This window comes from Cryptomeria japonica, chromosome 5 (assembly GCF_030272615.1).
Source record: "Cryptomeria japonica chromosome 5, Sugi_1.0, whole genome shotgun sequence".
NCBI lineage: Eukaryota > Viridiplantae > Streptophyta > Pinopsida > Cupressales > Cupressaceae > Cryptomeria > Cryptomeria japonica.
Genome location: NC_081409.1, coordinates 910641717 through 910654294, shown reverse-complemented (window position 1 = coordinate 910654294; position 12578 = coordinate 910641717). Strand labels below are relative to the sequence as shown.

At 35.2% G+C, this 12578-nt stretch overlaps 1 protein-coding gene across 8 annotated transcripts in view; it reads left to right on the top strand.

The window, feature by feature from the left end:
• Window positions 1-10775, top strand: part of LOC131066220 (uncharacterized) — a 48399-nt gene extending 37624 nt beyond the window's left edge. Inside the window, exons 2-3 of one of the 8 annotated variants that reach the window (XR_009111635.2) lie at window positions 8683-8856; window positions 10379-10775. The gene's annotated coding sequence lies outside the window, so the exon portion shown is untranslated. Of the gene's footprint in view, window positions 1-5297; window positions 5525-8676; window positions 8857-9368; window positions 10185-10378 lie in introns of those variants that run through there. The other 7 variants (XR_009111636.2, XR_009111639.2, XR_009111637.2 and 4 more) reach the window with 7 other exon arrangements.
• Window positions 10776-12578: the final 1803 nt, after the last annotated feature.

The window sequence follows — 12578 nt, the reverse complement described above, 5'->3', positions numbered from 1 at the left end:
GGACCAGAGCGATTTTCTCAAAAGACAAGTTTTTAGCAAGGGTGAAGCAAGTTTTATGTTTGAGATGAGTAAAGGAAGGCATAATAGCTCCATTGAAGATAATTTCGAAAGTTTGCAAAACACAAGTGGAGCCTATTTTGGCCAAGGCGCTCCTGTCCCTCACCCAGGGACCAGGGCGAAAAATGTATTATCAAGGTTTCCCTTCCAACTGTGGTCGAATCCAGGCCAAGGCACAATATGAAGATGATATTCGAAAAGCTTCAAGGGAAAACAAAGTTGCAAAGACCACACAACTGGACGAATAATGGCCAAAGCGCTCCTGTCCCTCTCCAAGGGACCAGAGCGAAATATTCAACTATGCCTAATTTTAAAATGCCAATTTCATTTCCAACATTCGAGATGGAGTAAGCAATGACGTTTTTCACCTTGAAGGCAATTGGAAGTTGACACAATCAAGGGTTTGTACCAAGAACTAAATGGCGCTCTTGTCCTTCACTCAAGGACCAAGGCGATTTTCATAAAAACAATCATTCCCTTCCAAAGCCACGCCAAAGCAAGGTTGTACAAAAGTCAAAATGTCTTTCGAAGGGCAATGAACAAGGAACCAACCTTAAAAAAATTGACTAACTTAAGCACAGATGCAAAATCGCTCCTGTCCTTCACTGGAGGACCAGGGCGAAAATCCTAAGGTGGTCAATTTTGACTTGAGAAAACAAGCAAAACATGCATAGAACAAGAGATGATGATCATTGCCTATCTTACATCATGAGTTGGCGATTTGGGAAATGAAGTCCAAAAATAAAAGGTAGAGCGCTCCTGTCCCTCTCCAAGGGACCAGAGCGAAATCATCATATTTGCCTGATTACCTAACATTTTGAAGTGCCATTTTCATTTAAAGGACTCGAGATGGATTAAGGAACAAAGTTTTGCGCCCTAAAGATGATTAAGGATTTGTGCCATGGACTAAAGATCGCTCCTGTCCTTCACTGAAGGACCAGGGCGAATATCCTTGAAGGAGCTCATTTGGTATTGAAGAAACGAGTTAGAGCGAACGAGGAAGATCATTGATTGCCCTGCAACGTGAATTGGTGATCTAGAAGATAAAGATCAAGGGCAAAAGTAGAAAATCGCTCCTGTCCCTCTCCAAGGGACCAAGGCGAAAATGTTCCAAGGTTCGCCCCTTCCAAGGATCACATGAATTGAACTTAAGGTTCCAGAAGGAAACGCCATTTCGAACATCAAGAATGAAGTTTCAAACGTAAAAAATGAAGGATGGAGGACCAAAATACATGGGCGCTCCTGTCCCTCTCCCAGGGACCAGAGCGATGTTGATAGATGTCCCTTATATCTCCTATGCCTAGGCGTCAATAATTTTTTGAATTACATTAAATGCCAAATTTGCTAAAATGTGAGATATTTAATTAAATGGGCATTTAATAAGTTCGCATAAGGCATTTAATAATTAATTTAGCCTTTCAAAAAATCGAAACTTTAATTGCAAAGGCATTTTAAATTAATTATTATTAAAATTAAATAAAAAGGAGTGCGCTTGGGGTTTATTTTAACATTTTAATAAAGTCGGCCTCTTCTTTTATTAAATTTTTATTTTTGGCCTATTTTCCAAGTCGGCCTATGGGAAATTGCAATGGTAAGCACCTATATAGTGGGGGTATCTTGAGCGATGTTAACCCATCATTCACTCATTCACTCAAGTGCGATTTGGAGAAGAGCAACAAGGTGCGAAATTTGGTCTAGGAAGGAGCGATTTTTGTTGAAGGCTAGAGGTGGAGCGAATTTTCCTCAAGGCGTTGAAGGCTAGAGGTGGTGAAGTTGATAGAAGAAGCACATTTTGAAGACTTCGATCCACATTTTGCCTAGCAAACTTGCTTAATTTTGCATCTTTTCTTAGATTTAGTTCTCAAGTGGAGGTATGGCGAGATTCTCCTAGTCTCAATTTTGAATTTTGAATTTTGAATTTCAAGTGGCTTAGTTAAATTTAGGAAATGATAATTCAAAGATTTATCATGAGGTTTCCTAATTTAAAACTTAAATCCTCTTTCTAGTCTATATTTCCACGTTGCAAAACATATTATTAATTGTGAAATGTTGTGTAGGTATCAAGATGGCGACTCCCAAGCTCGAAGGATCTACAAGTCGGAAGGTTCTCCTCAAGGAAAATCAAGCCAGATCAAGGACGATCTCCTCCAAGAAGATCAAGCAAGGACAAGGGTGACCTCCTCCAGTCTAGCATCGACAAAGATGGCTTTCTTCGATCCAGCATCATCAGGATAAGGGCGACCTCTTCCAATCCAGCGTTCCAAGGCGAGGTACATCATCATCCTGCAAATCAAGGACACAAGAAGTCAAAGCAAAGGGTTCGTTGAAGAAGCAGATAGTTCCAGAAGAATTAATTAAAGCTAGCTTCTCAACAACATCAAGTTGAATATTTACCAAGTTACAAGTGTCAGACGAGGTGGCATCCTAGTCATCGCTCATCTAGTCAGTGTGGTCCACCTCAGCATGTCCAGATTCAATGTACCTAACTCATGGAAGGTGGCACAAACTCCGATGTACCTACCCCGGCTATTCATTGGTGGAATTTTCCAGAGAGGACATGTGTCCAAGCAATACAATTTTATCATTGGTCAAGCATTAAATGTTATGTAATGGTTGTAACAAACCCTAATTAGGGTTTTCATTGTTGAATCTTGGCCATTGATCTCGAATTGATCTCAGCCATCGAATTGTATTGTGGGCACTATATAAGCCCTGGCATTTCATTTGTAAAGGTAATAGAATAGGAAGGAGTTAGAAAGCGGTTAGAAGACAAATAGAGAGTAGTTAGCTAGTTGATAGAATAGTAATTAGAGTAGAGTAGAGAGAGAAGGCAAAGATTGTTGCCAAGATGTTGTTGTAAAAGACTTGTAACTTCATTGAAGAAATGGTGAAATTTATGGGTCGATTCGACAATTTGCATGGTCTTTATACTTCTCATATTTGATTTCATGTTATTAGATGAGTGGAAGAAATGTGCTTGATTGATGGTGAAATTCGTATATCCATACTACTAGCAGTTTGTTGATTGCAGACTTGCCTTGCGTAGTCAATTGGAATCGTTCAGCTTAAGCCTAACTTCAATTATCGCTTCTTCATTGATATGCATCAGCGTGATGGTGTCTGTGCCTGCAGTGATGATTGGAACATCATAAAGCTTTCCTTCGAAGATTGCACTAGCCTTGTGGAGATGGTCCTGCGATGTCAAAACAAGACTTAGTTAGAATTTCATCAAAGATCATTCATTGCTCCTACATTCTTAGTATTAGGATTAGATCCTCTCCTCGCCCTCGTCTTTTTTCCCTTTTTTTCAAATCAAAGCTAGTGAAATTCTGTGTTCCAGCAATATTCAAAGCAAATCAGAGGTTCAATCATCAAATGTAAGTCCCCTTGTGATTCCAGCAAATCACATCATACCACAGAGAGCTTATCCACACGTAGAGACCCTACATACAAGAACCTTGAAGTCATCCCGATTGATCCTTTTCGCGATATCTTCAGCATTCGGAGACTTTACTCAAGAGAGGATAAGGTACCCTTGGGTATTTTATTCTGTGTTTGATAGTGTACAAAATACACGTCAACACAGCCCCACCGTGGTTTTTCCCTTTCCGGGTTTCCATGTAAAAATTTCAGTGTTGTGGATTTGTGGTTTATTTGTTGCATGTTTATGTTCTTTTCTGTTATGCATTTCTAACTGGTGGATAAAGAATAAGTTTGTGGATTTGATTTCTGGCAGATCACTGATTCATCCTCCCCTCTCAGTGATCTCTGATTCTAACATATTGGTGTTGCCATCAATGACAAAGGGGGAGATTGTTAGAAGCATGAATTTGTATGGTTATCATTGATGTCAAACTTGGTTATCCGGATGGTTATTAGTTTGGATATGCTTTGTTAGACCTTGGTTAACTGGATAGAGTTTGGTCCAGATACTCTTTTGTTGTTGGTTATGTCATCCTATATTTAGTGTGGTTCAGAATGTTTTTGGTGCCCTCCGGATATGATGTTAATTGCATTGCGATTTAGTGGATCAAGTTCTTTTGGTCCGGATATGTGCTGGAAGATGTGTTGAGGTGATTATTTGGGTCTCACTTTGGTTTGTGGAGATCCGCATGGAGTATTTTGCATTGGAAGTGACTATATGGCCGACTGATTGATTTTATCTACATGTTATGTTTTGTAACGTCTTTTGGAATGTGTTAGCATGTGTAGATTGTCGAATTGTTCATGGGATGATGTGTTATGCTATGTTTTGGTTCCCTCTTTCTCCTAGAGTGGACCAATATAAGTACTTTTGGTCTGGGTGGTTTATTCTATGTAATATTGTCTTAGCCGACCCTTGTTTAGGATTTCAATGTTGTATCTCATATATTAGATGTGCGGAAGGATGAATTGAGTATGGATGAGAAGTGAATTGTGTGAGAAGTGTATGCAAATGATTTCCAAGCAGATTTGAGTGTGTGGTGATGCGAAAATTAGTGTGGAAAGAGCTTTGAAGCTGATATATTCTGTCAGACAGAGTGTTGTGACAATGGAGATTGTCAGAGATTTTTGCCATGTTATTGGTCGCTTGATTACTGTTCAAGGACAATTTCATGATTAGGAGAATCTTTCTCATTTTCAGTTCAGCTATTTCATTCGTTGCTGATTGACAGTGAGTCCTTCAGCAGTTTGTATCTTGTCCTAAAGAAGTGTTCTTCAGCTGCACAAGTCCTTTCGTATTTGGCTAAGGTAGTGCACCTTAGTTCTGCAAGTCCTTTAGGTGTTGGTGCTCCTTGGCTACAAGCCTAAAATGTTGTAAACATTGTTATTCATATTGTGAGTTAGAATCTCAATGTGGTTTTCCCCTGTTTGGGTTTTCCACGTATATCTAGTGTTCATGTGTTTTTGTTTGATGTGTTGATGGTTAAAGTGTTGATATTGAATAAGTTAATTAACAACTGTTTTTCAAGTTCCAGATTGATTCACCCCCCACTCTCAGTTTTGCTGGGTGTTCAACAACCACCCCTCTCAAACATAGAGGAAGTTGTTAATTTATAACAATTTCTCCAATTGTTAGAATATTTGTTGCTGCTCATTGGGTGAATGACATCAAAGATGCAGTGACAAATTTGTTTACCGATACTAGGGCTTGTAATAACCTTATGAGATTCATAATATTGCTGCCATTTTTTCAGATTTATCTATTGTTCTTTATGCATTAGCAAAGCTAACACTATTTATGAGAAATGTAATTACAGGTCCAAAGGATCAAATGTTGTATGGTATTCTTACAAGAGAATGTTGGCATGAAGGGCTTATTGAATGGATGCAGAAATTATATATAAAACAAAATCAATGGTTTTCCTGAAACGATATATTGGCTGTCTGAAATGCCCTTTTGGACTCATCTCTGAGTATGGATAGATAGATATCAGCCCATCGTACTGACTAGCTATCAATTTTCTATACAATTTTTCCTCTTTCAGCTGAGTTATACAATGTATTCATTAAATCACAACTTTTAAGATTTTCAACTTTAACCACCCCTCATAAAGCAAGAGATGAAACAATTTCTTATGAACTTGAACCCGTTTAATGTGAACAGTAAAAATATTTGGAAACAAGAGTATTAATCTCGTCATCAAAAATTGTGGTATGTAAAAAAATGTTATGCTTCAGCTACCTTTAGAATACCATGGTTGACTATTATACAAACAAACTAGCATAATAGACCTTAGAATTATGCTTTTTTCTAGTTTAAGTCTTGATATCCTATAGACAAGTCAAGGAGATTTTATCCAAAGGTTACATACCTACCATATGTTCAGTTGATGTGCTGCTTACCTCCAACATGGGCTGGACGATTGTCATAGTACTCAGAGGATTGGAATTATCATGCTGGTGTTCTTATAATGAAAAGTAATGGTGAAATTATGTTATCAGCAAAATAAAATTGCAAAAAATGGAAAAATGAGTACAGGGAATTTTTATTTAATGTATTTAAGTTGCATTTTCTTATTGGGAAAATAGTCCAGTCCGATGGAAAGTGCATGGCCCAAAGCATTAGTTATGTCAATAATCTTTAAAGTGAATTCAGAGCGCTCAAACTCACCCCTTATTTGTTTTTGATATTGATAAGTGGGATTTTAAGGGTCTGAACCCTTGTACAACAACAAAGAAATAAGGTAGATGAAACATGTACTGTGAGCAATGAGACAAACCAAACTACTCAACAAGACAAAAAGGAGTGAGGTGCAACTGCAGCCAAGCTGCCAAACTTAACAAACAAGAGATAAGCTAAGACCTCTAGGGTCCCACTTGACAATACCAGACCTTGCTCTAATTGGCCTCTCACCCCTTTTATTATTCTTCCTGTTTGTATTTCAATATTATAAGTTATAACCACTACTAGAGCACAAATGGGTTTCTTTTAGGACTTGAAAGACATGACATTTGTGTTTGAAGTGAATTACAAGTATTGGAACTCATGCTTTAAGCTTATGTTCTTAAAGAAATTTGATGTTGTATTTTTTTGAAATGGATCCAATTCCTGGTGAACTTTCAAACTAGTTGATATTCAAAGATGATAGAAGAACTATCTATGCATTCCTTTTGCATAACATAGATATTCAAAAAACTTTCAAGAGCCAGATGATCCAACCTAAAATTGTGTTATGTGAAATTATGAATAACTGGGATTATCTAAATAATATTTCCTTAGTGATGTGTTACAGTGATTGGTGGCAAATTCATTTTTTTTCTTGCTGCTAATTTTCAAGAAATATTTTGTGCATTGATTGTTACTCTTGAATCTTGATATGATGAGAAATGATCTACCAATCAATTGCTTGGGGAAAAACACTTGATGTAGTGTATATACTGTAGGCTAAGAGCTATCCAGAAATTCTTGAATGACTAATACCGCATGTTTCAAACAAGAACTAAAGAGCATGTCCGTGACCTACAATGTGGTAATGTAAAGCAGTTGCTTCTAATGGATGCATATAACTAATCACATAATCCGCATCAAGGACAATAAGGTTCCAGCTTTGATTGGCTGTTGGAACGGCAAGACTTGGGGAGGTTGGACAAAGATTTAGAGGAGGCTGAAGAATTTGAATAGGTATGATGGTTTTAAACTCAGCCACACCTGAGAGGCAATTGTCCACAAACTTAGTCATGGTTAGTTGTTAGAACTTAGATTCATGAATTAACTATTCAATCAGTTAATTAACTAATTAAATAATGTCATGGAATGTTTTATCAGGATTCAACGGAAAGCTTTAGTCAAATTCATTGATGCATATTTCCTGATAAAACACAACTTAATTCAACTCACTGCAAAAAACACAACCTTTTTTTATAATAAAGTAATGGATCATATCATTTTATTAGGCAGTGGCTTCTACTCTTTTATTGTTGAATCCAAAATGTTCAACAATAATCTAAGAATTTACAGACAGCTCTTATCCTACCATATGTGACTGCGTACAACACGACCTCAAATTGAAAGTGTATATATTAGTATATCGATATCACTAATGATCATTTGTGTTCAGGAAAGTGTGTGCGGTCCTTGCATTTTGTTTTGGACTATTTACTCTAACTGCTATTTGGGAAAAAATCGCAGAGAACTTTTGGAAAACAATATGTCATCTTCTTAGTTCAAAAAGAATCCTACTTGATTGCTTGAACTTTTTCATTTACATCAAAACCACTATATATCATGAATAAATTATAGCTGCCATCCTTCTCTCTTTTTATGGATAGTTGATCATGGATTTGTGTTTTTAAATTTTTTCTAAATCTTATTCCTTTAACAAGTATAAACCTGAAAGATTGGTCATGGATTTAAAACAATAGTGTTCCCAAATTTAACACAGCTATATCGTTTTGAACTAATGCTTAAATTTGAGCTCTTTTTTCCTTTAACAACTTGTAAATAAGTTGCCCCAAAGCTAACCCTGTGAATGCATCTCAGAAATATCATTGTTAGTATATGAAAGGATTTGATGACCCCCAAATAATTGATACACTAGTATAAGCTATTACTCTCTAAAAGCTGTTTGACAATCTCCTTAGTAGTATGCCAACTCACAGGGCTGATGAAAAAACTGAAAAAGAGACAGTACTACTGTAATTTCCTCAACACTCGGCTGAGTCCAAATGGGACTTGGGACCCCGATCAAAATCCTGAATTTTAGAACATTTTGATCATTGAGGTGCCGCCACTGTCGGAATATAATGCTCCAACTAGATAATAAAACTATACGTGTTTGCAATAGGTGTCAATAACAACTGAGGTGTTCAATTTGATTTCAAACACCTTCAGTTTGCTGTCCTCCTTTTTTCAGTTAGCTGTCAATCTGCATCACTTTGTTGTAAATCCGTTTAGCAGATTTAGAGGCAGGTAGTTGTCTCACGGTTTGCATAAAAATGTATCATTTGATGAATACAATAACCGAGTTATTTTAGCTGTTCTAGCTGTTCTGTTTGGTATTTTCCGTTTAATTTTCTGATTAGGTATCAGAGCCTATGGTCTACTCTGTCTTCTCCTTGTTTTGTTAAGTTGTTTCTATATTGTTTTAGTGTGGATGGAATTTTAACAGTGGTAAGCTCCATGTTTGTTCTACTAAGGAGAAGGCTGCAGCAAGAGCACAGATTGATGTAAGGATACCTGACTCGAGTGAGAACTTTTCTGCCATGTGAAGAACTGTAAGAAGAACGACACAAATTTAGAGAAGAAGCTGCTGCCAGTTTGTGAGGGTGTAAATCTACTGCTACTGCAAATCTTTCTGCTACGAAACATTAACAAAGGTATTTTGTTGTTTTTCATCAGAAGTATCTGAGAATGGATGTACCTAGAAAAATATAATGGTCATAATTTTCACACCTAGAAGGTGAAAATACAAATGCAATTGATGAACAAAAGTTTAGGGGTATAATGAATGGCACCAAAGTAGTATCTACAAATGCTAAAAGGAAGATTGATTGGGAAAACGGAGATGACAAAGCAAAGTCCATTATAGGCCTTTCTCTTTCAGATTCAGACCACATCTTGTTGATTTCGAAAAATCATCTAAAGAAATTTGGGATGAACTAAATAAGTTGTTTGGAGCAAAAGAAACAAATGCAAAGTTTTCTTTGAAGTTGCAATTATTTAAATTCAAGATGTTTGATGAAATTACCATGTCTAACAACATAAGCAATTTGAGATCTCTCTTTAAACAGCTAGCAGAGGTTGGTGTTGTGGTTGATAAAGGCAATGCTAAAGCTATCTTGTTAAATAGTTTGCCTTTAAAATATAGTAATGTTATATTTACTCTCAGACAGATGTCTTGACAGACTTTAGAAGATGTGATTTCAGTGCTCTTAGTTGAAGAAAAGAGAGCAATTACAAGAGATTCAGGAGAAGATTCTCAGCTTGAGCTTGCAGTATACTCAAAGGCAAAGTTAAAGAATTATTAAACATTGCTGTCGTTGAGAAACCACCGGATATTCTTAGTGATGATGACATCATTGAAGATGAAGAACTTGTTCTATTTTGAAGAGGCCAATGCTTTGAAGACAGGAAGGATGCATAGAGAATAGTTAGATGCTCAAAAAATTCGAGATGCTTGTGGATCGAAGAAACTATATTTCATTGGGGTTATGAAACATACATTTGAGGATTGGTGTCCAATAGTTTAGAGGAGGATCCAAAATCTAGAAGTTCAACATTATATCCTTACGAGGGTGATGAGACATTTCATGTGCAAATAGTGTCCAATGATGTTGGGAACTTGAATGACAGCTATGTGACCATACCTGTAGTTAGGGAGTGGCTTGATGCAGGTGGGGAGTAGCTTGTCGAAGATGTCTTACTGATATGCGAATTGTTTTCAAAGAATAGCTTCTACATAATGTGTTTGTTAGTCTGATGTCGTTAGTTAGTTTGATGTTGTAGCATTAAGAGGGGGTGTTGGGATATAATGGAATTGGATAATAAAACTAGACGTGTTTGCAATAGGTGTTAATAACAGCTGAGGTGTTCAATTTGATTTCAAACACCTTCAATTTGTTGTCCTCCTTTTCTCAGCTAGTTGTCAATCTGTTTAGTAGATTTATAGGCAGGTAGTTGTCTCATAGTTTGCATAAATATGTATCATTTGATGAATATAAAAACCAAGTTATATAGTTGTTTTGTTTGGTATTTTCTATTTAATTTTTCGATTTCAATAATAAGAAGGAATCATGTTTTGCAGTTAGGCAGATTTAATAAATCATTTAATCGGATCTAATTTGTTTTTTCAAATTCTAATTAACGATATAAACCGAGTTTGAATATGGTTTATTTCAGGGCCCAAAGAACATTGTCAAAGGCGAATACTAAGAAAGAGTAGTGGAGTTGGAAGGCAATTTTCGTTGCTTCCAAAAGGTTTCCAAAGGTATGTATTAATGGGTATTATTTAAGAGGCATTCAAAAGGTAGTTGTATGGTTTGTCTTGTCTCCTAGGATGTTTAACAAAATGAGTGGATACAGAGAAATAGATGGATTAAGGTTGCCCCCAAAAAATTGGGAACATGAGAAGAAAGATTTGGATGGAGCAAAGTAATAAATGAAATTAACTAGAATGCATGCCTAAATAAAGGAAAGATATAAAGACATTTATCATGGATAAAGTTTACGATTATACAATGAGTTTAAACAATTTATGTGATCACTATCAAAATGCTTATTTAAGGATAAATATCATTTGGAGAGTAATAATTTTCACAATCCAATTGTGAATTCACAAATCAAAATATATAGAAAAGAGAATAAGAAAATGGGGGAGAGGATATATGCCTTTTATACAACTAGGACAATTGAATTAGAGAAACACTTTATTTAACAATATAAAGTTTATAGCAATTAACAAAGTCGAAGAGTATGCTAACAAAGATGACCCAAGTAGTTTAATGATTTCAAGATTATGCAAGCCCTAATGTCAAAAGGAGTAATCTCTTTAATTATAAAGGAAAATGCATGTAAATTAAGGAATAGGAATATTACTAAAAATCTGAATTGGTCTTACAATTAATTGAAGATAGGAAACAAGTATTCATAAAAGGAGAATAAAAGGAGAATGCGGTGTAAGAACTATTATGGTAACAATGAGTCAAACAAACAAAGATTCAACAATTCAAAGATTTAAAAATCAACAAGAATCCTATAGCAACAAGAATCCATAATAATTTTTTAGCAATAAATTTATCAAGTAAAGTCTAATAGGTATCCAGTCCATCAGTCCTAATCTCATCTTTATGATGTTAACAAGGTTTAAGTTTTGGTACAATCATTTAGAATCATTCAACTTACCAATAGGTCAAGAATCTATTGATTGTATATTTCATTTTAAATATTATTTATAATTTAATTTTGAATGTTGTTCTTATACACATAATCTTTCTAATCAATATCCTCTAGATTTAATGCCATTCAAAGCTTGGTTATAGTCCCTCCCACTTGGTCCCTCTTAACCAACATATAAGAAGGTGAGGCTCAATTATTATATTATATTAAACGGCCATTGTCATCCACTAGACTTCTTTGTTTATCACACCATCACATTGCATGGCTTATCATGGTCACCTTTTGCATGTCAACTAGGTGGGAACTTAACAACTATCATCAGTATGCCATTAGCCATTATGCACAAATCAAACCATTAGTCATGAAAAGTTTAACAACTATTATAGGTCACAACTATATTTTATGGATCCAAATTCATTTGAAACTATATTTTTTGGCTCATTTAAATCATGAATTTATGGTAATCTAAAAAAAATGCAATCTATCATTTGTCAAAGTTTTTCACATGACAATCTATAATTCAATCATTAAAATTAGTAGAAATAATATTTAATTATCTATTATTTCAAATATTTATGTTTACTATGTGGATTTGGATATTTTAATTTTGCATCATATGTAATTTTGCTTGTTTGGTTTTGTGGAGATGGTGATCTATCAATTTAGAGTAGATGTGTTAGAAAACGGTAGTGAAAACATTGCTAGAGATCAAACTCATAACGACAACAATAATATATGTAGAATAATAATAATATTATTAAATTCATAGATATTTTATAATGAATTGTGCAAATGTTTATAAATCATCATGTTTTTTTAACCTCCTAAAGCTACCTCAAACTATCTATGGGAACTAATTATTTAACAACAACAATAATTAAAAAAATTATGAAGTCATTAAGGTGACATTATTATAATAAGTAAACCTTAATATTCCAACAATATGAAAAAGTTATATGCAATGACCTCTCTTCAATATGATCTCATAAACCATGTTCTTGAAGCATATCATCGATGGCCTTTTTCGTAGTTATGATAAATAGTCTAGTATGTTGGAAGGCCTCATAGTCTTTAGAAAGTGTAAATGGTTTTCTATTGAAAGAGGAGCTAGTCTTGTTTGGAAGTAGTCTTGACCCTACTTGTGGCATGAGTAAAACATGGGAGAATTAGGAGTATATGTACAAGGAAAAGAGATTTAAGTTTT